We start from the raw sequence: 27,272 nt of genomic DNA on the forward strand, positions 1-27,272 counted from the left end.
CAAAGGAGAACAGATATATTGATTAACTTTACATTCTGTTAAGATTTTCTTGAGAACAAGTAGTAAAAAGTATAGGAATATAATTTCAACGCCAAAAGAGGAGAATAGAGGGAAATTAAAAGAAAAAAAGGGAATCCCTGGGTGGCTTAGCTAGTGAAACGTCTGCCTTCAGCTTAGGTCATGGGTGCCTGCTCAGTGGGGAGCTTTCTTCTCCCTCTCCCTCTGCTTATCCTCTTGCTCTCTCAAATAAATAAATAAATAAATAAATAAATAAATAAATAAATAAATAAATAAAATATTTTTTAAAAAATCAAAAAAGAACTGACAATGCCATTAAAAGGCAGGATAGTGGGGAGGGGATGGAGGGAAAAACAAATTTAAATAAAGACAAATTTAAATAAATAATAAACAGAAAATCTAAAAACTTAATGTTGAGTAATACACATACATTATATACATATATATGTTTTTAAAGATTTTATTTATTTATTCATGAGAAACACAGACACAGACACACACACACACACACACACAGACAGACATAGGCAGAGGGAGAAGCAGGCTCCATGCAGGGAGCCTGACATGGGACTCGATCCTGGGACTCCAGGATCATGCCCTGGGCCAAAGGCAGTGCTAAACCACTGAACCACCTGGGCTGCCAGTATTTTTTTTTTTTTTTTTATGAATCAATATGGGGCACTTGAGTGGCTCTGTGGTTGAGCAGCTGCCTTCTGCTCAGGGCGTGATCCAGGGTCCCAGGGATCAAGTCCCACATTGGGTTCCCCTCAGGGAGCCTGCTTCTCCCTCTGCCTCTGTCTCTGCCTCTCTCCCTCTCTCTCTCTCATAAATAAATAAATAAAATACTTTTTAAAAAGAACACGAATTAACATTAAATATTGTTAATGGACAGATATATGAACAAAAAGTAGAAAAACAAGATAGGAAAGATAGTCACCAATTTTGGAATAGTGGCTACCTCCAGAGGGTTTGGAGAGTGGAACTGAAAGCAGGTACAAAGTGGCTTCAACATATCTTCATGTGTTGTTGTATTTTTTCTATACTGTGGAAGAAACAAAAAGGAAGGGAAAGAAGGAAGAAAAACGCTGAGCTACTCAATGCAAGAATAATTCTACACAAACAAGCAGCACAAGAACTTGTCCCTCTGGGCACCTTGCTGGCTCAGTCAGAAGAATGTCTGATTCTTGACCTCAGGGTCACTAGTTTGAGCCCTACGTTGGGTGGAGGGATTACTTAAATAAAAATAAAACTGAAGGGTGTTTGAGTGGCTCAGTCAGTTATGCATCTGACTTCCACTCAGGTCATGATCTTGGGATCCTGGGATGGAGCCCTGCATCACTGGGCTTCCTGCTCAGTGGGGAGTCTGCTTGGCCCCCCTCCCCCGCCCTGTCCCTCCCCTTGCTCGTGCTCTCTCAAATAAATAAAATCTTTAAAAATAATAATAAAATAAAATAAAACTTAAAAAAAAGAAGTTGACCCCTCAACAAATTAACAAGTACAGAGAAACAGATGAAGCAGGAATGAGCAGGATCGGCAGGATCATGAGAAGGATGATTTGATAGTGGTTTGTCCTCAGTTACTGGCATTGACATTCTTAGCATTCTAACTGCAGAAATCTGCTGGGAGAGAAAACAGCTCTAACTCATACAGGAAGAGACTGATATGAAGGAAGGGTCATGTGGCTATGTATTTTTTGACATTTGATAGAAGTCAGTATACATATTTTAGAAGATCCTGTTTCCTCACAATACTTACAAATAAGGATAATCTGACCGATAAAATCTTTCTGAAGGGAAAATGGTACACTATACCACTGGTTTTCCAATATGTTGGTATGCAAAAATCTGGGTGAAAACTGTAAATACTAAAGGGCCCTTGGGGTGGCTCCAATTCAGTAAGACTCAAGCTCAGAAGTCTCCTCCACCCAATGCTAGTCAGGAAAAAAGAGGAGAAGGGGATAGAAGGGGAGGGGGAGGAAAGGAGTAGGAGATCAGATGTAAAACTGTGTAAACCACTCATCTACTTTACCTACTTGGTCCCTGTTTCTCAGGAAGGCAAAGAAATGGATGCAAAGAGAACTGGAATACATTTCAGATGTGAGAGCTTTCTACATTTCCTCTTCCCATAATTTTCCAGATAGTCAGCCTTCCCTACCTAGACCAGATTTAAGGGAAAGTGGGATAGAACGCTTCTGAATGCAAGCAGGCCATGGGGACAGTATCAGTGGGAAAAACTGTCCATGTTTATTGTTAAGTTTATGGCAGCTAAAAATACAGCCCTGCTATTCTGTCTTCTCAAAATGATGACAAAGATTTTCATGCAGACACAAAGACCACTGGACGTGACATCTTGAACCCGTCCAGCCCTGACTCCAGGAGGATCCCATGAATACTTCGAGGACTACCAGACAATATGATCTCACCACTCCAGCCGAAAGGGTGATTCTGAAATGTCACTTTCTCCTCCAATTCTCTTTTTGTATTGGGGTATAATTTACATATTATAACATATGCATATTTAACATATACACTTCTAAATATATAATTATACAAATACAAATGTATGATTTTAAATATATAAAATATACACGTAATTTTGATGAAACTATATACACCCATCCCAATCACGGTACAATATAAAGTCATTCTTTAGGGAAACTTATTATCTGAAATAGATCCAATAGCAATGAAACACAATAGCTTCTATTTCTAAATATCCTGCATTTGCAATCATAGAACTAACATCCGAGACGTGAAGATAATGAGATACAGGGCAGTAAATAGTGTATTTCACCCCATCTATAAGAAGAGTTCCACTTTCCATAGTCATTTAGATAAGAAACAGAAAATGCTATAAATCACTGCAAAGTGATTTGTACTTGAAAGCACAAATCTTAACAATTTGTATGCTGAAAAGTGATTAATCATACTTTATTTTCTTTTCAAATTTTCTTACACTGCCTCATGAATAAGCCAATACACCTTATCTTCTGTCCTATCTGAAAAATCTGGATTAACAGCCCGGGCCGAATTCCATTCTAGCAACGGGGGTACATAGCTACAAATAATTCTCTTGAAGCCAAAGGAAAATAACAACAAACACAGGAACACCTTACTCTGAAGTTCCTTTATTTTGGTTTAAACCTCTCTTAACAGGCTCTTTTCAAGTCTTTGGAGCATTATTAAACGATCCTACTATTGATTTTCCACGCTCAGTACTGGTGGAATGGAGTGACTTGAAGCACTAATGACTGAAGTCCACTCACTGTCTAAAGGACAGGTACAAAGGCAGACGTACTTGGAACTCATTCCACCAACCATCCTCATAACTTAGACTTCAGCGCCTGGAAATAGGACAGGTGGGAAATAGGACACGGAACTCAACTCATCTCTCTTACTTAAATATAGCACTGCTTCTATTTCTGTTACTTACCTTGGGAAATTTCATAAGTATTGGTATATTTTGCTATTCAGCATGAAGCCGTATGTTTCATTTCTACCTTTGAAACCCAAATTTCCAAGCCACCGCTTTTAGAAAAGCATTCCTCTATTTTCAGCTTCATTCTCCATGGGCCATTTATTTGTGATGCCAAGCCATTGAGTAACTAGAGGTTACAATAAGAATTTGTCATGCCAGATTCCATCTTTAAAAGGAAAAGCTTTTAAGACAAACAAACCAATTTTTTAAATGAGTACTAGAAATGAATGGGCATTTCACATAAAAGGGGGGGAAGAAAAGGAATGGTCTCCTAAGTTCGACCTCATAAATAATCAGGAAAATGCACATTAAAACCACAATGAGACACCATTTCACACCCCATCAGATTAGCAAAAATTTGTAGTCTTACAATACCAAGTGTTGATGAGGATGTAAAAGTACAGAAACTCTCATACATTTAAATTGGTAAGAGCATGGAAGTGTCTTTAGGGGTGATATGTCAAGATGTCTACAACCTTAAAATGGTTCAGCAAAAAAAAAAAAAAAAAATTCTAGAGAGGGAGAAAGAAAAGGCAAATATGACAAAGTCTGTGTTACAAAGTAGGGGGCAGGCTCTAGGGGCAGAGTCTGCAAATTTGAATCACAGTTCTGCCCCTCATTAATTGTAATCTGGTTTAATTATTTAAATGTCAGTTTAATTATCTGTGAAATGGGAGTAATGGTGGTATGTACTTGATAAGAGATGTGAGTATTTAATGTGGTAATTCATGCAAAGTACTTAAAGTAGTCGCTGCCTTGTCATAAGCCTTCAATAAATGTTAGTTATTACCTCTGTTGGCTCCATTTTGCAGATGATATAAGTTGAGACTCAGAAGGGTAAAGCGACTTGTCCAGTCACATCACTGGCTACTGGTGATTGAGGCTCCAGGGAAGCTCTCCGACAAAACAGCAGAGACATTCACACAGCAGCTCCCTAACAGCAAACACTTGAGACAGCCCAAATGCCCATCCACTGCAAAATGGCTCACTAAATAATGCTACATTTCTTTTTTTTTTAAGATTTATTTATTTATTTACTTATTTATTTATTTAGAGTATGCACACACACAAATGAAGAGAGAGGCAGAGGAAGAAGGAGACAGAATCAATCTCAAGCAGACTCCACACTGAGCTAAGAGATGCATGCGGGGCTCGATTTCATGACCCTGAGATCATGATCTGAGCTGAAATCAAGAGTGGGATACCTGATTCACTGAGCCACCCACGAGCCCCAATAGTGCTACATTTCTTTACCAGAGTGCTATGCAGCCAGGGAAAGGAAAAAGTTGTATTAGCATGAAAAGAATTTTTAAAAATTAAAATTAGTTAAAGGATTTTATTTTATTCTTAAAGATTTTAGCTAGTCCAGCAAGAAGACTGATTAAGCCATAAAAACTACCATAAAACGCAAATAAAAAAATATTTTTGTTTATAACCACTTTGTACTTCATCACGGCACTTTTTGTCAAGAAAGTACTCTCTAAATGTTTAACACATGAATAATTATATAAAACAAGGAATGAAAAAAAAAACCCAAAACGAAGAATGATTCCTACAATGAACTAATTTATAGCCATTAAAATCACGTTTTTAAATGAATATTTAGTGACCTGGTGAAATGCTTACTATATAAACTTTAAAAATACAGGATTCCCAAACTTTAAATATATACAAATATATATATATGTGTATATATATATATATATATATATACACTATCCGTACCTTTATATGTATGTACACATGTATATAGGAAACTTTAAGTATATACAAATATATATATATCTTATCCATACACTTATATGTATATACACATATGTATATATAAGGTGTTTATACATATATTTAAATATATATCAAAGAATAAACTTGAAAGTTTATATACCAAAAAAAAAATCTTTTTCTATGTCTTAGAGATTTTATTTTTATTTATCTTTAAGTAGGCTCCACAACCAGTTAGGATTGAACTCACAACCCCAAGATCAAGAGTTGCATGCTCTACCCACTGAGCCAGCCAGGTGCCCTTAAAATTCACCCTTTTTTAAAAAGTTAAAAGTGATTTTCTTTGAATGGAGAGATGGAAAATGATTTTTCCTTTTTTTCTTCTCATCTATAATATGTATTTTCTACAGTGAAAATGTGAAACTAGTGCCTCTAGAGCACAATTAGGCAGCATCTAATAAAGTCACAGATTGCACACTTACAGTCCTGAAATATTTCCACTCTTGGGTGAAAGTCTTCACCTGTGCTCAAGGAGACATTTATAAGAAGGTTCATAGCAACATTGCTTATAATAGAGAAAAAGTAGAAACAACCTATATCCATCAACAGAAGCACAGATATATCTACCTGGTGAATATCTAGGCAACAGTTAAAAAGAAGGAAACAGAGCTACAGTAATCAAGGTGGGCATATCACAAAAATACAATGTGGAGTGATCTAAAAATGGCAGAAATGTAGGTGGAGTATGATATTGTTTATATAAAGATTAAAACCACACGAAATAACATTATGCATGTTGACTATATATAATTTATGTATATATGCATGTGTACGAAAAATGTTTTTAATGTATGGGAATGACAAACACCAAATGCAGGGTAAAGTTTATCTGTGGAATGTGAGGAAGGGAAATGTGTTGGGGGAACACATGGATGGGGGCAGTTAGGGACTGCAAGTACACCTGTAATGCTCTATCTCTTGGACTGAGTACTAGAGTACAGGTGTTTGTTGTTATACAACTCTATGGGATTTGCCTGTGCGTGTGCCTGAAATGATTCAGAATATACTCATATAAGAAAAATTTTAAATTAAGTTCATCTAGAAATTTAATTATTTGGAGGCGCAATCATGGACATTTGGGCTAATTTAGTGTGTGTGTGTTTGTGTGTGTGTGTGCGCGCGCGCGCGCACGTGTGGCACTGGCAAGGGGTGGGGGTTCCAGTTGGACTAATTTTTTAAAATACTTTTACATCTTTATTTTGGCAAAACCAAGATTTCCAAACCAGAACATTTAATTCCTGCAAAAACAAAGGATTTTTCATGAGAGTACTCAATGACAATTATCACCCAATTTCGTTTAAAACCCAAACTCTCTCTACTGGGAGAATAATTAAAACATATATGCCCCCTCTCCCTGAAACATACGTATTTAAAAGAAGAGGGTAAAGAAAGGCTGAATCCGTAAAAAGTTGCAGTCATTTCATTCTTTCAGCAAATTCTGGATTTAGAGGAAACTATGTGGCTCAGAGCAGGCCCTGCATGACTAAGCCACGCTCCCAGCCTTGCTGAGGCCGATCCTCCCAACCCTGGCCGACTTTGTCAGAGGGCAGAGTGACACATTTGCACATGGTTAAACAGTTTCGTCAGTGAAATAGATTTAAACTAGCTTTAAAAGAAGGAAAAGAAAACATTCAGTGCATTCCACATTTTCCCTTAAGTATACTGTACCTTCCAGTTATGCTGCATTTTGCATGCCTCGGAGCTCCAAAACACTATTTAAATTGTGCACATAAATCATTTTACCCCTGGTGAAACACAGCTGTCTCCTCCAGGAGAAATAAGGGGTGACCTGTCCCAAGTGGCTACACCCTGGGGTGAGGACCCGGCTCGGCCCAAATCAAAGCGACCCACGTTCTGTCCCGAAGGCTGCACAGTCTGGAGAAGCGCTCATCTCGCCCTGTAGCCATGCACCACAGTCTCTGGGTTAAAAGCTCTCGTTTGAAAAACTGGGAAATTGTACCTCCTGACCACATGACCTCAGCGGTTCCAGCGTGTGGGAAGTGGAGGGTTACGAGGGCGGAAAGGATCATCAGGCAGGCAGGCCGAAGGGAGAGGCTCCAAAGGTTACACAACCCAGAAATTCACAAAGATGTACAGCGGGGAGGGGGCTGGGGGCTGGGGGCTGGCGGTCCGCGGGTTCCCAGCCCCAAAGACTTTCCTTCTCCCCAAGAAGCCACCGTGGGGGGTTCCTGTAACTCGCAGACCTTGTTTACCCAGCGCTCACCCTCGGGGAGCGCCGCCCGCGTTCACAAGCCGCTGCCTGCGTTCTAGACGCTTCCCGGGGGGGGGGGGCGGGGGGGGGCGGAGGGCGGGGCCGCCGGCCGCGGGGACCCCTCCGCCCCGCCCCGCCCTCCCCGGCCGCGCGCTGCGGGCCCGAGCGGGCGCTGGGGAGGAGCGACTGCAGCCCCGGGCCCGGCCGGCCCGGCCCCCGCGGAGCCTGCGCGCACCGCCCGCATCGCCGGCGCCTCCGAGGGCCTCCGTGCACGTGCACTAGTTCTGCGTGGCTAACCCGGACCCCGGAGGAACCTCGGTAATTTCCAAACCCGGAGCCCGCCCCCACCCCAGCGCGCACGCTCGCCGGGGCTGTAGCGATCCCAGCGAGTGCCCCTCCTGCCCCAGGGGCGGGCTCGCGGCCCAGTTCCGCGGGCAGGATGGGCTGAAGGCGGCCCTCGCTGCAGGCCTCTCTCCCCGGGGAGAGGAGCCAGGTGGGCCTCTGGAGCACCCTGGAAGCTTCGACCTCCTGGGGCGAAGGAGAGAAGTCCACCTGACCGAGGCTAGGCCAACAGTGGCTCCTTCCTATGGGGCCTGGCTCTCCCGGTAACGAAAAGAGGCCACATCGAGTGTAAAAAATTTTCTAAATTACGCTATATGGCTTTCTGTTGAATAATTATGGGGTCTCGGTTTCAGAATTAAATTCATCACCTACCTGACAGCGCCCCAGACTGGGCACAGCCACAAAAATTGGCTGGCTCAGGCCTCACGCAGCCCCATGGGGTGGCTATTAATACCTGCCCAGGGGCCGCCTGGGTGGCTAAGTGGGTTAAGCTTCCCACTCTTGATTGGGGCTCAGGTCGTGATCTCTGGGTTCTGAGATTCAGGGCTGGGGGGCGGGAGGGGGTGAGCTTGAGATCCTCTCTAGCCCCTTGCCCTTCCCCCCTCCCTAAAATAAATCTTAAAACCAAACCGGCCAGGCAGAGAAGGAAAAGGCCTTGATAGACTGTTGTTGGTGTAAAGTCACACCGACCAGCTCCTTGCAGGACCAGCTCCTTAAACGCCCAGGTTTTCATACTATGTGAATGGAAATAACTTCACCCTTGCCTTCGTTTTCTCTGCAACCATTTCTCAGAAGCTGTTTTCATTTCCTTTTTTTTCCCTACGTTTTCTCCTTCTTGCTTTTGCTCCCTGGGCCACAGGGTCACTTCTTTCTAGACGCTGAAAGTCTGTCGAGGAGGGAGGATTAAAGGGAGACGTAGGGCCGGGAGATGCTATCCATCAGAAAAGGAACAGGGCAGAGCCAGGACTTGTGCTCCTCCTGCCAAGTTAATGTGCTACGAGAACCAGCTGGGTCGGGTCCGGACACGCTTTTCTGTTCTGCAGCTCGCAGAAGTTTTTGTGTCTCTTTAAACTTCAGTGATCTTTGGTGCCCCTAAAGGCAAGTGGGACACCTGAATCATAAAGCTTCAGATGAGTTGAGTTCAAAGTTTTATTTTCTGCTTTTAAAGCCCTCAATAAATTAGGGCAAAGGTAGTTGGAATCCGGCCTCCTGCCCTGGCAGTTCCTCTGAGCTTATTAAGGTTGGCTAAGCAATCTGCTGTTGAGAAACCAGGTGTAACAAGACCTGGGTGGAGGGAACCTGGGGTTGTTTGTGGATCTTTCTTCTTCTGTGCGGCATGTGCCTGTCTTTCTGGAGCAGCCCTGCAGGTTTGCCGCCACAGCTGGGTGGAGTCGACCTGCCTTGGTGGTGAAAGTCCCAGAACTCAGGGCTTCCCAGCTAAGAATCCGGCTGGCCTTTAAGGAGAAGGAAGCACTTTTGAGGAACAGTAGGGCATAAGGGAGTGTGAAAGCCAGTATAGTGTTGTAAGACTCATTAAAAAGAAAATAAATAAGGGGCAGCCCAGGTGGCTCAGTGGTTTAGCGCTGCCTTCGGCCCAGGGTATGATCTTGGTGGCCCAGGATCGAGTCCCACATCAGGCTCCCTGCATAGAGTCTGCTTCTCCCTCTGCCTGTGTCTGTGCTCTCTCTCAATCTGTGTCTCTCATGAATAAATAAATAAAATCTTAAAAAAAAAAAAAAGAAAATAAATAAAAGCCCTGTTTGAGGTGACATACCTCTTCCTTGCACCTGTATATAAGCATTTATTTGTGTGTGTATGTTTGTGAAGTACCATTCAATTAATATCTGGTTCCTGGACTTTATCATTCTTACCTTCAAACGGCAACTTTTTGTGGCATTTTATGCTAGTGCAAATGGATTCTGTGCCTGTGAGTTTCAAATTCTCAGGTGTTTTGTCCTGGCCGTTCAGTTCTTGTCCTGGTGTTCAGTCCTATGGGCTGCTGGCTTAGGATACCTCTTCACCCCCCTACCTCCCCACCTCCACCACTATCACCATCTTGAGTACCCTAGCTAGCTAGGGTTGGAAGAGAGGTAATGCTTCAGAGCCCTGCCACCAATTCGAATTGAGTCCTTAGGATTCAATTAAAGTGATAGAATGTAATCAAAACGAACATTCTGTACCACCTAAGTTGATCAGAAAGGGAGCAGTTAATTCTGACTGTTCTCTGTTTTCCTTATCATTATGTGGAATCATATTTTTGCCCCAACTCTCTAATGTTTTTACATTTCCAACAGAATCATTCTTTCTAAGACTCTTACGAACAATGGTGGTGGTGGGGATAGTCAAGAATTCCCATTTTTCCCCCGAGCCTGTTTACTTGCAAATCTGCTGCTGTAGCCACCAACATGCTTTTGAAACCTGGCTGCAGGGATCCCATTTGGTATAAATTTTCAGGCTGTGCTAGACTGTTCTCCCCAGGGTGAACTCAGAGACCCCGGGACATTTGTGTGCATTGAGACAGGATGGGGACTTCAGGTGGCTTTGTTCCAAAGCCTGGGGATGGCCCCACAATCATTCCAAATCCTGTTCTGGAAGATCTGTCTGCCCACTGAAATCAGGTTCCCATAATAACAAGGACAAAAGTAGATGGGAGTGTGAACTGTGGAAGTATCGGCTCCCTATGGAATGAGCTTGTTGGTGTTCATTAGTGCCTGCCTTTTGAATAGTCCGGGACCTAGAAAAAGCAGAAGCTATTTTGCAGGAAGAAAACAAAAAGAGAAAGTGAGCCACCTGTCAAAGAGAAAGGAAATCTTCCCCACTCTGCTTTGTACCATGATCTAAACCTCCTGGAAGTCAGACCCAAAAGATATACAAGCCCAAATTGATGAGCGTATCATGCTGTCATCTCCATGGGGTTTACAAACAGCTGAGAAATGACTCCATTCCTCATGACTCTCCAAGACATTCTCCAGTGAGCTTCGTGGTGACACCAGCTGCTCTTCCACTTCCTGTTATTTACTGGAGGGTGTTCTGTAAAAAGAAAATCACCCCTTTCTACTTTATTCCAATATAGTGGTCATTTTTATATCTCAGTAGTCCCTAAAGCATTTTACAGAGGAATCTAAATCCATCTATTATTATGGGAAAAATACAGACTCTCGGGGAACAGAAATGAGAAAATCCTTTGGCTGAAATAATTTATTTCTTATAAAGTCTCTCAGTAACAAAGAACTTGTCTGGGTGGTATATAGATTCAAAATCATGGGGAAATGACCCTAAGATTATGTTTTGTTTTTACTTTTTTGTTATGTGCTCTGGGTCAATTAGACAAATTAGAAAAGTCAATGATATTCAAAGTGGGGTAGTCTTTTCTTTAGGACTGGAACAACTCTTTCTCTGGAAATCTAAAAATGTTAGGGAATTGGGACAAAATATGATTCCACATAAAGATATGGAAAACAGAAAGCCATTAATTGCTCTCTTTAGAATCAGCTTAGATGTGTGCAGACTGTTTGTTTTGACTATATCACTCAAATCCGAAGGACACCCTTCGGATTGACATGTCCTTAAAAAATTATGTGACAACCAGCTTTTAATTACTGAAATCATAGTGCCAAAAGAACTTGTCATAACCAGCAGACCAAGCGACCATTCATAGAAGAGATGGATGAACTGGTCATGGAGGGCAGTGGGGGTGGCACTCCATGTTCCTGACTGTTCCTTTTCCCAAAATTCTTTTTGGCAAAGATTTAATTGCACCAAATACCAGTTTTATGATAAGACTATCAAACTTGTTTTATTGAATACCCTCTTCTCCTACAACTGTCTAAACAGGATTTTCCCATTTAGCACCACATCAATCCAGAGTTATGATTGTGCCACAATTTAGAAGATCCTTTGTATTATATATTAATATTTGTATAGTTATTAAAGTATTTAATGATTTGCACAGGGACTCCAAAATGAAATATAGCATGTCATTTATAGTCTTCTCTAAAATTATAAATGAAAAATTACTTTCCAGCCTTTAGTTTTTGCTGAAACAACTTGTAAGATGACTTATATTTTAAGTGGTATGTATAACACTTTTTAGAAAATACAGCACTTAACGCAGAAATCTTTTATGTTGTATAATATGGTGGTTTTCAGATGATGTTTATCCAGGTACTCTTTCTCAAACAAAACACTAAGTAGAAGACAAGTAAATAAATAAGGACAAAGGTGTTGAGGGGGCAATGGAGGAATAAGTTAGGCCTTTCAACTCTCGTCAGGGTCACAAAAGCACTTTTGAGGAACAGTAGGGCATAAGGGAGTGTGAAAGCCAACGTAGTGTTCTAAGACTCATTAAAAAGAAAATAAATAAAAGCCCTGTTTGAGATGACATACCTCTTCCTTGCACCTGTATATAAGCATTTATTTGTGTGTGTATGTTTGTGAAGTACCATTCAATTAATATCTGGTTCCTGGACTTTATCATTCTTACCCTCAAACCGCAACTTTTTGTGGCATTTTATCCTAGTGCAAATGGATTCTGTGCCTGTGAGTTTCAAATTCTCAGGTGTTTTGTCCTGTCCGTTCAGAAAAGGCCAGAAGGCATGTTAAGGCAAAAATACATATGACTTCAATGAAATTATTTAGATAACTATTTCTACGTTGTAGAGTAACAGTAGCATCTCAAGAAATGATTGTCAAATTATGATTAGAACTTTAAAGGCTCTTTTATCCAAAGATGATTTGTTGGCAGCTGAGAACACTGAGGTCCTGCAAGTCACCTGGATTATAGGGGTGCATTCCAGACCCCAGCACAAGTGTCTTGGCCCCGAATCGCATGCTTTTTTTCCATTACCCTGTGTAATGCATTGTATAAATTAATGTGAAATTTTTACAACTTAAAAATACCAAAATGAGCTATCGACTGAAATCAATTATTTGTACATTGGTAGCCTGTTTAAGTCATAGTCAAGAAGCACAGTTTGTGTTAGATCACACATCCTGAAAACATCCTTAAGCAACACAAGTCACTGTGAAAGGATTTCAGGAGCTCACGTGGGGAGACAAAGGACACCAAGGTACAGAAAGCCTTCGAGCCTTCTTTGGAAAGTAAGGGCCTTGCGTAGCATACACCAAGTCAGCTAATGCGAGGCTGGGACGGGCAAGCTGAAACTTTGATGTGGAGATGACTCTGGGCCTGGTCCACACTGAGAGCTCCTTCCACACATAACTCCTTGAGCAGTGGGCGGCAGGGGGAGGCCTCATCACAGAGGCTGACCTCATAGACCAGAGCTCGAAATCTTGCACTGACTGCAGACCACTGAGTGTGGCCTGTGTCGCATAACATATTATTAAAATAAGGGAGCTTTGGGTGGTTTTAACTCATCTAAGCCTATTTGTGCATATGCCGTATACATTTTCAATTCCATAATTGGACATTTTGTTTATAAGTCACATTTCTTAAACATGTCATTCTCTGCTTCAGGCTAAGTTGGATTTGTTTGTTTAGTTCCTTCTGAGCTTTCAAGAGAAATCCTACAGAAGGGTTTGCTATGAACCAAATCAATACACTGGTTTCCATTTTTGCTTTTTTGGCAGCTCTGCTTCTGCCAGGGAATATTAGCTCCTGTAAATGTTAGCCGTTGTGTGCCTAATTGTATATACAATTATATTACATGCATTTCAATATTTGTAGATGCAAATGCTTCAGAGTGAACAAGCACCCCAGGCTGCAGTGAGGCAGCTGGACAAGGGGGCGGGCCAAGCCTGTCAACAGCCAGTATACTGAGCCTCCAGGTGGGGGCTTCCCTGTGGTTCAGGATTGTTTGGCAAATGGAAGAAACTTGTCTTTGTAAAAGCATCTGGAGGATTTAGGGTTGCGATCCTGTTTGTTATCTGGTTTATTCAGATTATGTTGTAAATAGGATGGCCTTGGGGCACCTGGGTGGTTCTGTGGTTGAGTGGCTGCCTTCAGCTCAGGTCCATGATCCCTGGGTCCTGGGATCTAGTCCCGCATCAGACTCCCCAGAGGGAGCCTGCTTCTCCCTCTGCCTGTGTCTCTGCCTCTCTCTCTGTGTGTCTCTCGTGAATAAATAAACATAAATAAATAAATAAATAAATAAATAAATAAATAAATAATAGGCCTTGACTTTTAAATTATGTAATTGATACAGTATTTGAAGCTTCCCCAGGGCAAAGCTAAAAGGAAAAAGAATAGTGCTTATTGTAGATCATGTAATACTTGCTCCCTGTGCCTCACAGGATTGGTGTGAAGAGCAAATAAATCCGAAACTTGTAAGGGACGTTGCAAACTGTGAAGAACTCTTCCCATTTACTGTCACAGGTACACATTCATGTTACATTTCAGCATCGAAGCAGAGATGAAAAATTCAGATTATGGCTTTCACCCACTCTTATGAAAACATATGACACTTAAACTGTTTTTTTTCTTTAATAGATTTATTGAAGTACAATTTATGTACCATAAAAACCACTCATTGTAAGCACACACTGATTGATATTTAGTAAATGTAAATGGTCATGCAACCATCACTAGAATCCAGTTTGAGAACATTTCCGTGACCCCAGTAAGCTTCCGTAGGCTCTTGTGCAATTAATCCCTTTTCTTATTCCAGCCCCAAGAAATCTCTGATGTGCCTATAAATTTGCCTTTTCTGGACATTTCCTATAAATGGAGTCTTTGCATCTGGCTTCTTGCATTTATCTTATGTTTTTGCAATTCATCTATGTTGTAACGTGTATCAGTACTTGTTTCCTTGTTATTGCTGAATAGTATCCCATGGTGTGGGGGCACCACATTTTGTTCATCAGCTGACTGACATTTGTGTTGTTTTGAGTATCTGACTCTTATGAAAAATGCTGCTCTGAACTTTCACATATGCAGCTTTGTTTGGACTTATGTTTTCTATCCCTTGAGTAGATTCCTAGGAGTGAATTGTTGCAGTTTATGGTAAGTTGATGTTTTAGTTTTTAAGAAACTGCCAATCTGTTATCCAAAGTGGCCGTAACACTTTATATTTCCATCAGCAATATACAGCGGTTCCAATGTCTCCACCATATCCATGCCAACACTTGATATTGTCTGTCTTTTTGATGATAGCCATCCTGGAGGGTGTGTAGTGATAGCTCATATCCCTAATGATTAATGATGTTGAGCATCTTTTCATGTGCTTGTCATTAGATCTTATTTTTTTGGAAATCTCTATTCAAATCTTCTGCCTATTTTTAAAAACTGAGTTGATTGCTTATTATTGAGCTAGACCCTACTTGTTTTTTGCCATTAATTATCATTTCCCCTTCCACCAACGTGTGGTCTCTTATATCCTGCTGCCTTCCAATGTTACTGTACTTCTGTACTGTTACTTAAGTTTTAGTACTAATACATTTTTTCCCAAAACTTGATTTTGAAACTTCCTCAAAAAGAAGAGCACTTCCACCTTATTTATATTTTTTATAAAAACATAGCCAGACCTAGCAAGATATTCTGAAAATAATATATCCTCAATGAGTATTTGTCACATAAATGATGAAAAAGTTCATCATTTGTATGTCAGTATCACATCAGCACACCTGATACTATAATTTAGTAAGTTGCATTTAATTTTCTTGATTATTACTTATTTTGTATATCAAAGGTTTCAGTTTTATTTTTTTTTCTTTATTTATTTATGATAGTCACACAGAGAGAGAGAGAGAGAGAGAAAGAGAGAGGCAGAGACACAGGCAGAGGGAGAAGCAGGCTCCATGCACCGGGAGCCTGATGTGGGATTCGATCGCGCCCGGGGCCAAAGGCAGGCGCCAAACCACTGCGCCACCCAGGGATCCCCCAGGTTTCAGTTTCAAAACCATCTTGGAAAGAAAGGAGTGCTGCAGATAGTAAACATGGACAAACAAATTTAATTTTCGGAGAAAGATTAAGAGAGATTCTGGGGAAACGTTAATATTTTGTGGTAGTTAATATGTTAAATTAAAAATTCTAGGTGTTATAATTTTTCTGCAAATGTCTCTGAGTGCCTTAACAAAAATAGTGCAAAACATAATTATGAAAACGGGCAACTCTCTCAAGTGTACCCATGAGTAAGTTGAAAGCAAACCAAATGCTTCACCTATCACCGGTACACTGGACCCCAAATAAAAGATTTCTAATTATAAATATAAACCTACTTATGTGAACCTGAATATAAAACAAAAACAACTTTCCCTATGACTAGTAAATAACAGGGGAAAAAAAAAACTTTTGAGCCTTGCCTGGAAGGATGCCAAAGATATACACTTGAGAATATTTTAAGGTAATTAGCATTTTTGTCTCTGTGTCAGTAAAAATAGGCTTTTGCCTGCTACTAATTTTCTTTGGGTTAGTGAGACCATTGTATGAGTGAAGGGCCGTTAAAGGCCATTTATATTGTACAAACAGAGGCACAAATTAGAGAGGGCATGGTAATAAGGAGAGGGGGCTTATGAGTGCTCAATTATGAGCCCAGAACCCACTTCTATTTTAGGGGGATAGAAAACACATCAATCTTGCTTTTAGAATATTTTCAATTAAAATGAACAGCACATGGCACACTAAGAAACAGCCAAGGCTGCGGCCATGTGGATTTTGAATAATTCTTACGTACCATCTCAGTATCAAAACTGATATATGTATAATGGGCTGAAATATAATTTGAGATCCCAGAAGACCAAGGTCCCTGAGCTGCATAAGAAATTCTAAAGGAAAAGAAATATAAAACTGGACCATCTGTTTCACTTTTCAGCCTGCAACCTTTAGAGGAGAAGATTTGGAGGAGGATGCTGTTTAAACCTGAATAGGGATGAAATATAGTACATAAACTCACAACATATCATTAACTTCCTCTCTCCTAAGCACAATCAATAGCGTCTGCAAGCCTAGTTCTGCATGTTAAAAACAAAGCACAATGTTAGCTGCACAGAGCATTCACTTCTCTCCACACCAAAACAATAGTGGGTAGATTACTCTCCGGCCCTAGGCAGTGCCTCCTGCCTAATTGGGGTGAGCAAATGGAGGCACCCACTCTACCCGGGCAAGTGTTTGGGGAGTGTAATTATAGTTTGCATATGCAATGATATCCTTATGAGCCCAGTTTGCACTTTCTTTGGCCACTACTCTCAGTGGCTTCATAGCATGTTTTTTATCCATACTTAGGAAAACATTTCAAGATCTCTTCCCCAAAGTTACCTTTTCCCTTATGCAAAATACAGATTTTAGAATTAGAACTAACCAGGCATCAGTGTTCACATAATGCTCATAGAGTGGAAAAGCACTAAATAAAGCAGTGAAGGGTGGCAGGAATGAAATGCCTTTGGTCTCAAGGTAGAGAAACCACTACCCCCCATGAACTTCTGCAAACCATGATTGTATTGGATTTTTGGCCTCTCTTTTTCAGGTGGCGCTAGTCTTCTCTCTTGAAACCTTTGTAACTATTAAGGCTGAAGTGCCATTTAAAGAAAAAGGAAGGCAAAGAAATGAGCTATAGGAAGCCATGGTGAGTCATTTGTCAATGAATCCTTTCTTGAGCTCATTGGGGAAGCAGGCTTCAGGGTGATGGGATCATAGGCTTTATTTTGAATTTGTCTGTTATAACCTTAAAGCTTTCTTCAAGGGAGATACATAGGGTTCATGTCTGATACACAATGTCTGTTGCTATGGAAAGGTTTGTACTTAACCATATTACGGTGTTCTGTTAGAAGCAGGGAAACCAGAATATCAGTTCATCTCTTTTTTAAAACTGTGTGTTTTATGGGCTAAAACAAAACAAGAAAACATGTGCAGCACATACTTCTGACATTGGACAACAATTTTAAAGGCCTTTTTTTTACCTTGTATGTCTCAAGAAGCTGTTATGCATTTAAAGATCCGTGGTAGCCTCTTACTACAGAAGTTAGTAGTCACGTTACAGATACCAGTTACTCACAGTATGTAATCAGAGCTCCTCTGATATTTATGTCTTTAAATTCATTTCCGTGTTGCATTTCTCATTTCCACCTGAGTGTCTACTTTTGGCACATTATCTAGTACTGCATTCTTGGTGAACAGTTTCAACACAAAAAGATGGTACAGTGAGTGCTTGCTATTCAGGAGTCTTCTGTTCAAAATGGAAAGGTGAAGCGTGCCCTAACATTAAAATTTTGGCTTTCCTGAGAAAATGCAACAGTTGGCCTAAACACAATCTAAACATTTTCAACTTTCACGTTTTTCTTTATTTCACTCATTGCAAAATATTGTTTGTTTTGTTTTAAGACAGTAATTTCCACTCAGCCTCGTGTCCTCTTCTGGTGCAGCTCCTCTAGTATTTATGGGCTGGGGGGGGCGAGGTTGGAGGGGAAGGAGTGACCACACATCAAATAAAGAGTGAACTGAAAAAAAAAAAAAGACAGTAATTTAGGGGCACCTAGTTGGCTCAGTCAGGGGAGCGTGCTTGGGATTGTGAGTTTGGGGAGAGAGATTACTGAAATAAATAAATAATGTTTTAAAATACCAGTAATGTATTGTGTGGTGCTACCTCCTACACTTGTAGGAAAACATATTGGTTCCCAGCATGGACCCTAGAGGCAGGCTGCCAGAGTGGGAGTCCAGATATGTATGCCATTTGTAGCCTGTGTCATCTTGAGCAAGTTTTCTTAACCTCTGTGTGACTGTTTCCACATCTATACCACTGGGATAATAATACTACCTATTTTATAGGGCTGAAGTGGGAATTAAATGATAGGGATCTGGCCACGCACTGAAAATAGTGCCTGGCACATGGTAGGTATACAGTAAGTGTTGGTTTATTACATTATTGCATGCCTTTTTTATCTTTTTAATTTTGTCTTTTTCTATGAATTTTTATTTTTGTCTTTTCCTATGAATGTGGAGTCATTTCCCTAAACTCAGAAGCATTTAAGATGGTAGAATTTGGGTCATTTTGGCAGGATGTTTGAGAAATATCTGGGGCTGAGGGGCTTTCCTCTGCCCCACAAATAATTCTAAGACTTAATTGACAATTGCCTTGTAACTCTAAGGAAAACTTGGCCTTTTGATCTGGAGTAGTATGATTTCTTCTTTGCCCATTGTCCTGCTAAAAGCTCTTTTTGATTCTAGATAATACAAATGTAAAAATAGTTTGTCTGGATATATATGTGTTACAGAGGCCCTTATATTTCTATTTACATCAATGCTTTATTAACAGTCCTTATATGTTATTAAGTGTAGAAGGAGGTTTAAAATAATTTTAGGATAATCCACTCCAACATAAGCTCCAACTGGTTTTTACCAGTATCCCAAGTATAATAAATATAGAGATACAGAAATAGACAGGGAGCTCCATTTATGGTATATCCAAACCGATGCATGAGGATTTGGCTAGACCTGGAAATTGGCGGTTAGTATTTGGCATTTCTTCACAACCAGCAGAACCATTATTAGTAGGCTTGTTTTATTTACTTGGAACATAATTTGGTACAGTCAAGTTAATCTGGCTACCATTGAATGAAATTTTTCTTTAAAGGCTTTTTTTCTCCCCACATTTCATTTATATACTACCTCTAGTGAGGTCAAATTCCCCTGTAAATATTATCTGATTTATTCTCATAACATCTCTAAGAGATAGAGTGCATTTGGCTATATTATTAACATCTGGGGTTAGAAGATCCACCTTTACTTTGTTGGGAATCACTGAAAATAAATCTCATGTAGACACTAATGGAAAATATAATAGGAGATAAATACAGGTATGTCTGCAAATGAAGATATTTTCCCACCTTTGAAATCTGTTGACTAAAAAGATAAAAATTGGAACAACTTATGATGATTGAATAGTAATAAAAAGCAGCATTTAATCTAAATCTCTCCTTCCTGTGATTACAGCATGCTAAATATTACTCAATACTAGAGAGTCTGCTGATGAGCTATGTAAATGTTTTCCAATAAAATTAAATAGATTAGATTTGGGAAGAGAATGTTAATGTTTCTAAGGCTTTTAAAAGAGTCGTCTTTTTTTTTTTTTTTTTTGGAGAGTCTTCTTTAAAAACTTTTCTGAAAAATATATGGTTTCAGACTGTGTCTGTGTTCTGGGTCCTAGCAGAGTGAACGCCATTATTTCCACGTGGTTAGAACAGGCAGAGGCAGCCATCATGTTTGAGAAGTTCTTGTCATCTGTGATCCTTTATTGTTAATTCTCTTCATGTATGTTGCCTGCTGCTTTGTCTTGGTTGTCAGAGTTTGTTACTGAGACAAGAGTAAGATCATCCTGCTCTGACAGTCGCAGATTGAGTTGGCATGACGTGCCATGAGGTGAGTCTAATTGCTGTTAATATTGGGAGGATGCATAATCCTATTAAAAAGAAGAACAGTTATAAAAAAATAAATAAGTGGAGGCAAGTCTAGATTACATGAAAGAAGGACAGCTTGATGAGGGAAAACCCATTAACCTGAAAGGAAGCAGTTCTTTGCTTCCAATTTAGCAGTTGTGAGCAAGACCGCATTCATACTAAATCAAAATGGAGACAATTTTTTTGAGTCACTTATAGACTTAAATATTAGGTTTTCTTATATGTGGAGAAAGAGACCCTACTATGATTCCTAATTATTAATAGAATAGCAAAATGCCACATTAGGTATGTTTCTAGGGAAACTTTCATCTTGTTCCCTAGGTGTTATTAATGAGTCAAAAAAGGTAACTTTATTTTAGGTGGAGAGAACAAAACAATAAACCAGAGCTTCTCAAACTCCAATGTGCTTTTGCCTCGTCCTGAGATCTTGATAAGTTGTGGATTCTGATTCAGAGCTCCTCAGTGGGGCCTGAGATGCTTCATTGGAGAAGCTCCCAGGAGATACCTGTGCTGCCGACTCAGGACCCCTCTTGGAGAAGGCAGGCTGCCGATAACTCTTTTACAAAGAAATCCAGACAATTACAGTGTAACTTATTTTGCCATCATTTCAGGAAATTGAATGGCAATTGGGATAACAAAACCAAGTCATTTGCTTTGCAAATGGAAATGGAGAGAACAGATCTATTTAAAGCTTCAGGGACTCCTTTATGACTTTTTTTTTTTAAAGTAAGCTCTACACCCAACATGGGGCTTGAACTCACAACCCTGAGATCCAGAGTTGCATGCTCTGTGCCTGGGTGGCTCAGTCAATTAAGTGGCCAACTCTTGATTTTTGGCTCAGGTCGTGATCTCAGGGCTGTGAGACCCAGCCCCATGTGGAACTCCTTGCTCAGGCGGGAGTCTGCTAGATGATTCTCTTTCTCCCTCTGCCCCTCTCACCACTCATGTACTCTCTCTCTCTCTCTCAATAAGTCTTAAATAAAAAGAGTCACATACTCCACCCAAGGACTCCTTTAAGGACAACTTGAATTACTGGTAAGGTTGAAGCTATAATGGAACAGGCAGAAAGGCAGAAAGTCTCCTGGTTCCTTTTGGAGCTTCATTCATAGCCTCCTTCAATACTCCTCTTCCTGGTAGTCATTGTTATTAGATGGCTACATGGACCTATTCTGTTCATACGATAGACTTCTCAACTTGAATTCATGATACCTTAGTAAGAGAGAGCATTGTGCTGGGGCACTAGGGTGGCCCAGTTGGTTGAGCATCCAGTCTCTTGATTTTAGCTCAGGTCATGATCTCAGGGTTGTGAGATTGATTCCCAAATAGGGCTCTGTGCTGGGCGTGGAACCTGCTTAAGATTCTCTCTTCCTCTCCCTTTGCCCCTCCGGACAGCTCACGAGCACATGCATGCGCTCTGTTCTCTCTCTAAAAAAAAAAGAGAGAGAGCGCACATTGTACTTCTTCCTCTTCCCACAAACCAGGTTGTTAAGAGAACACTTAACGCTGCAAGCACCTGACAGCATGCACATTTCACCCATTTAGCCTTTCCCCAGGACATGCTGTTTATTGGTGGTTACATACTGGTAAGATCATCTGACACCTCCCAGCATGAAGTCTGGTGTTGTGGGCTCTTGAATACATTAATCTTCATCAGACCTCAGATAGCTGAATAAGAGGGAGAATTCAAATAATTAAGAATACATCGTAGTGAGAAGAGCTTTAAATGGGTTTCAGAAACTTGACTTCACAGTAAATATTCTGAATTTGGGTAATCACAAGCTACATTTATTACTTATCTGGTAAGTATGTAGGGACACCATAAGGAGAGGGTAGGAAAATGAATTCCAACTAAATGAACAGTATTTGGAGGTATTAGTCTGCTCAGGCTGCTATAACAAAATAGCATGGCCTGAATGGCTTAAACAATAGACATTTATTCCTCAATTCTGGGGCTGGGAAATGCAAGATCCAAGTGCCAGCTGATTCAGTTCCTGGTAAGGAGGGGCCTTCTCTCTGGTTTGCAAGTAGCCTTCTCCTTGTGTCTTCGAGTGCCTGAGAGGGAGAGGGTGGTCTCTCTGTCTTCCCCTTCTTATAAAGCTACTGATTTCCTTCTGAGGGAGCTAACCTTATAATGCCCTACCTCATCTAGCCCTAAGTACCTCCCAAAGGCCAAATACCATCACATTGGGGTAGGGATTCAACATGTGAATTTTGGGAGGCATTGTTAGGTCTATAGTAGTGTACTAAAGGCTGGTGAGATGGTGGTGACTTCGTAATTATAACATGAGCACAAAGGTGAAGACTTTTTTGTTGCTTTTCAACTTATATATACCTTTTTACATTTGTTTTCTCTAAAGCTGCAGGTGTGTGTGCGTATCACACTGATGTCAAGTCTGGAAATACGGTCCCTGGTGATAATGCCATCACAGTTTTGAAGGCTACTCATTCTAAAATCAATATATTCTCCTACCCAAAATACAACCTTTTAAAAAAAATAGTTGTGATGAATTTTCTGACTAACTCATATAATCTTACTCTACGAAGACAAATTTAGTCCTACTTCACAAAGACAAATATACTTCTAGCATGTTAGAAAAAAAATCTACACCTTCTAGTACTCACTAGAAAGTGAACATGGCAGACAAATGTGACATGAAAAGACTTGCTTATATTACTATTTCCAGTACAAATTCATGAAAGTGATGAATAAAATGGAACAACAAACTGCCCAGATGTCAGAAACAAAGCAAGAAGCCAAAGCCAAAGCCAAAAATACAGGCCAATGCTGCAGGGACCTCTGGGGGTTTTAGCCTTGGGTAAATGCCCTTGGGGATGAGGATGGGCAGAGGAGGAGGGAGAGCTGGAGGCAGGAGATAAAGCTTTAGACTCACTGGGCAGGGAGGCTGAAGCCCGTCCCTTGCAGAGAGCCCGGAGCCTCAGGAGAACTAGCAAAATTCCATTCATTGGCCAAAGGAAAGAGCAAAGACGTTTGCTATATTTGAGCCCAAGAGTAGGCAAAGGCCAGGGAAGGGACATCATTTGAGAAAAACTGATCCCATCCTAGGCCGTATCCTGAGAGGATTGAATTTATATTATTTGTTTAGAAAGCTAGCCGTAAGTCCATTTTCTTGGAGAGCACTCTCTAAGCCAATAAATTCACATAAAACTACATCCAGAGCCTTGGGAGTCCTTAGGAATCTGACAGAAGCAGAACCCCCTTTCTGTAAGATCACTTTCACATCCGGTGGGTCAGGAACTAGTCAGTCAGCTAAGACACCATAACAAAATGCCACAGACTGCGTGTCTTAAGCAGCAGAATGAGGCTAGAAGTCCAAGATCAAGATATTAGCAGGTTTACTTTCTCCTGAAGCCTCTCTGCTTGGCTTGCAAACAGCTGCCTTCCTGCCACATCCTCACATGGCCTTTCCTCTGTGTGTGCATATCACCTCAATGTCTCTTGCACTATTTTTTTTTTTTTTGAGGAGGGGGGGCAGAGAGAAAAAATTTTTTTGAAGATTTTATTTATTTACTTGACAGAGTGCAAGCAGAGGGAGAGGGAGAAGCAGGCTCCCCACTGAGCACAGAGCCCATTGTGGGGCTCGACCCAGGACCCCAGGATCATGACCTGAGCCAAAGGCAGGCACTTAGCTGACTGAGCCACCCAGGTGCCCATGAGAGAGAGAAAATCTTAAACAGGCTCCACAACCAGCATGGGGCCCGATGTAGACCTTGATCTAACCACCCTGAGATCATGACCTAAGCCAAAATCAGGAGTCAAATGCTTTACTGAGTCACCCCAGTGCTTCTGTCTTATAAGGACATCATGAGTCTATCAGATTACCCTTATTACCTTATTTAATCACCTCTTTAAGAGGCACCTGGCTGGCTCAGTTGGTGGAGCATGCAACTCTTGATCTTGGCGTTGTGAGTTAGAGCCCATTTTGGGTACAGAGGTTACTTAAAAAAATCTTTAAAAAATCAGTGCTTTAAAGGTTGTATGTCTAAATACAGTCCCATTGGGGGTTAGGGCTACAACATATGAGTTGGGGGTGGGGGGCATGGTTTAGTCCATAACAGAAACCTCTCCCAGAAAAACAGCTGAACCCCCCCCTGAAGATGAATTCACAACCACAACAGCAAAATGTTACAAAGTACATAAGGAATGCCATCTTAGAGGAGAATTATTAGAGGCAAAAATCAAGAGACTTTGCACCAAAACAACTACAGATGGAAGAACAAAAATCAGACACTCTAAAATAAAAGGAATAAGCAAAGAGATCTTTAAAAAGAATTGAATATGTAACAAAACCACATGATGTCATAGAAAGAAAGAATAGGCAGATCTGGAAAGAAACAAATGGAATATTTAGCAATGGAAATTACAGTCATTACAATCCCACTGAATGAGTTAAATTAGCATATTAGACACATTGAAAGAGAAAATTAGCAAATTGGAAGATATAGTTGAGGAAACCACCTTGAATGAAGAACACAGAGAAAGAGGTGGAAGAGATGAAAGAATGGTTCAGGGTGTGGAAGACACAACGAGAAGGTCCAACAAGCACCTGCTGTGTCTCAGGGAGAGAGGAGCAAATGGGAGACGGGCAATATTCAAAAAGTTAATGACAATTTTCTATAATGAAATATTAGAATCTAAACATGGAAGAAATACACTGATTCTCAAGAAGGAAAAGCAAAAACAAGTGTCTACCTAGTTTGAAAAAAATCCAACAATTCCAATACTTCCCACAAAAGAAATCTCAATAAAAAAAATTGGTTTCATACAGTACATGTGCTCTGATCATAATGCAGTAAAATTAGAAATTAATAAAAAACAATAGCTGCTAGGAAAATGAAAATGACCATACACTATCAATAAAAGGACTCTGAATGACACAAACTATATCAACACATGCATTGAATCTCTTAAAATTATGGGGCACCTGGGTGGCTCAGTTGATTGAGCATCCTACTCTTGATTTTGCCTTAGGTCATGATAATAACCTCTCAGGTCATGAGATCGAGTCCACGTCAGGCTCCACACTGAATATGGAGTCTGTTCAAGATTTTCTTTCTACCCCTGCCCCTCCCTCTATGTGCATGCACATGTGCTCTCTCTTTCTCTCAAAAAAAAAAAAAAAATTCAGCATCTCAATGTATACAAGAAAATGAATCTTTATGGCATTTAGTGTATAGTTGTACCTCATTATTTATAATTCTGGTTTCATAAGCAAATACTTTTCCTTTGCCTCATGGTTATTCCTGAGACTGTCTTGTTAGTTGTGTCTGTCTTTGATACTAGAGAACTATATTTTGTTGCTACTTTACAAAGAACTTTCACACACATTCTGTCATCATCTAATTTCTCTGTCTTGGTGATATAAATCAGGGAGGCATTTGCAACATCCTTGACTAGCATGCAAATCACCTACCAATCTGTGAAAAAAGTACTGCTGGAGTCAGACATTTCTTACCAACTGATTTTATTTCTTCTGGAAGCCTGTAGAGACTTCATTTGGGCATTCACAGTGAGCACAGTCTTGCAGGGGAAAGTTACCGACATTAGGGATTGAGAAGCTTGAAGACAGTCTTCTCTCACCATTATTAAGTATCAGACACATGCTATAATAGATTTGTTGTTTAAATGATTAAGAATAGAATGGTGTGAATAGCCCTGAAATATGTGATAATGGAGCAGAGACCACATAGAAACACTTGTTTTTCCTTTAAAATCTATGGAAATTAAATAGACTTATAAGAATTTCTAACATGTTTTGCATAAGAAAAAATTTTCTCAATTGACTTATAAACCATGATAATGTTGGCTTTCAGCTCCCTTAAGACTTAAAATTCTGTGGAGGATTATGTGTGTGTAAGTTCTTTTAATAAACCACCCATAGAGGTCTGCTTTGGAAAGATTTAATCTCTGAGTGTGTTTGTCGAGAATTCTGATTGTAATTCCAGAGAGGCAGGCCTCTGTGCCTTGAGAAGTGTTGCCCGGGCCTAATAACAACCCCAGGCACAACCAAATGGCAAAGCATTTGACATATAATTCTGTTATTTTAATTTTTATTTTTCAGTATATGTTACTGAGGCATCTCCTCTGCTTTTCATCTATATTGCATTGTTTTTACTTGGAGCTGATCTTGACATCAACTCCTTCTATTCACTGGCTTCCACAAGAAATAGTCCACAATCCTTAAAGATTTGTGGTAGCATCATAAAAGGTTGCATCCCACCTGATGCAAAGTTCAAACCCACAATCCCACTGAACATCTCTTACCCCACCCCTGCCCCACAGTCCTCAGCTATTGGGATTTACCTTATAAAGATATGCTCTGCAACACAGTCTCAGCTGGAGATTCACTCAATACTCCTGTCCCCAGCATTTCCCCTGAAGTAATCCTATTTGCTACCCACCTTGCCTATCAAGCAGGGCAATTCAGTCACCCCAGTGCCCTAGCTTATGCCAACACCCAGTAAACTGCCAGCCCTCCTGCTGCAAGAATTTATTCTCAGAGAGCAATGAGGGTTACAATCGATAATAATTCTGTTACATGTAAAAGTAAATGCTTTATTAAACTAGTAGTACTGACATTTCCCCCTAAACCATCTTTATCTTGTGAATACATTAAGATGTAATATAAAGTAATTTTTAAAGAAATGCAATCATCTAATGACATATTGATTATATTTCCACAATTGTTATTAACATAGCATAACTAAAATTTGAATTTATTTTGGGGTAGACAGAAACTTTGGATTAAAACCCCAGTGACTTGGGATTTCTGAGGAGTTTCTAAGCTCAGTGAATTACCTGAGCCCTTGACTCAGATTTCAAAAGCTTTTAATTCAGTTCTTACCCAAATTAATCTCAGTAGGTGTTCAGTAAATATTGGTGTAATGAATGGGAAGGTCTGTATATGTCACCACCTCCAGATAATCCGTGGGCTGAAAGTCTGCCTGTCTTCTGATATGTTTTGTCTTTTTTCCTTTACTTAGACAAAACAAAAATAAAATGCACTGATCTCCCTTGCCCAAACAGAAACAAAAACAAAATAAAAAAATAGAAAAACAAATATCAATAAAATAACAA

At 40.2% G+C, this 27,272-nt stretch overlaps 1 long non-coding RNA gene across 8 annotated transcripts in view; it reads left to right on the forward strand.

Moving 5' to 3' along the window:
• The first annotated feature begins 7,657 nt into the window (after nucleotides 1–7,657).
• Nucleotides 7,658–27,272, forward strand: part of LOC144314199 (uncharacterized) — a 32,299-nt gene continuing 12,684 nt past the window's right edge. For all 8 annotated transcript variants that reach the window (XR_013380031.1, XR_013380018.1, XR_013380030.1 and 5 more), the window contains exons 1-2: nucleotides 7,658–7,807; nucleotides 17,251–17,349. This is a non-coding gene — a long non-coding RNA (uncharacterized LOC144314199). The remainder of the gene's footprint in view (nucleotides 7,808–17,250; nucleotides 17,350–27,272) is intronic.

This window comes from Canis aureus, chromosome 1, assembly GCF_053574225.1.
Source record: "Canis aureus isolate CA01 chromosome 1, VMU_Caureus_v.1.0, whole genome shotgun sequence".
Lineage (NCBI taxonomy): Eukaryota > Metazoa > Chordata > Mammalia > Carnivora > Canidae > Canis > Canis aureus.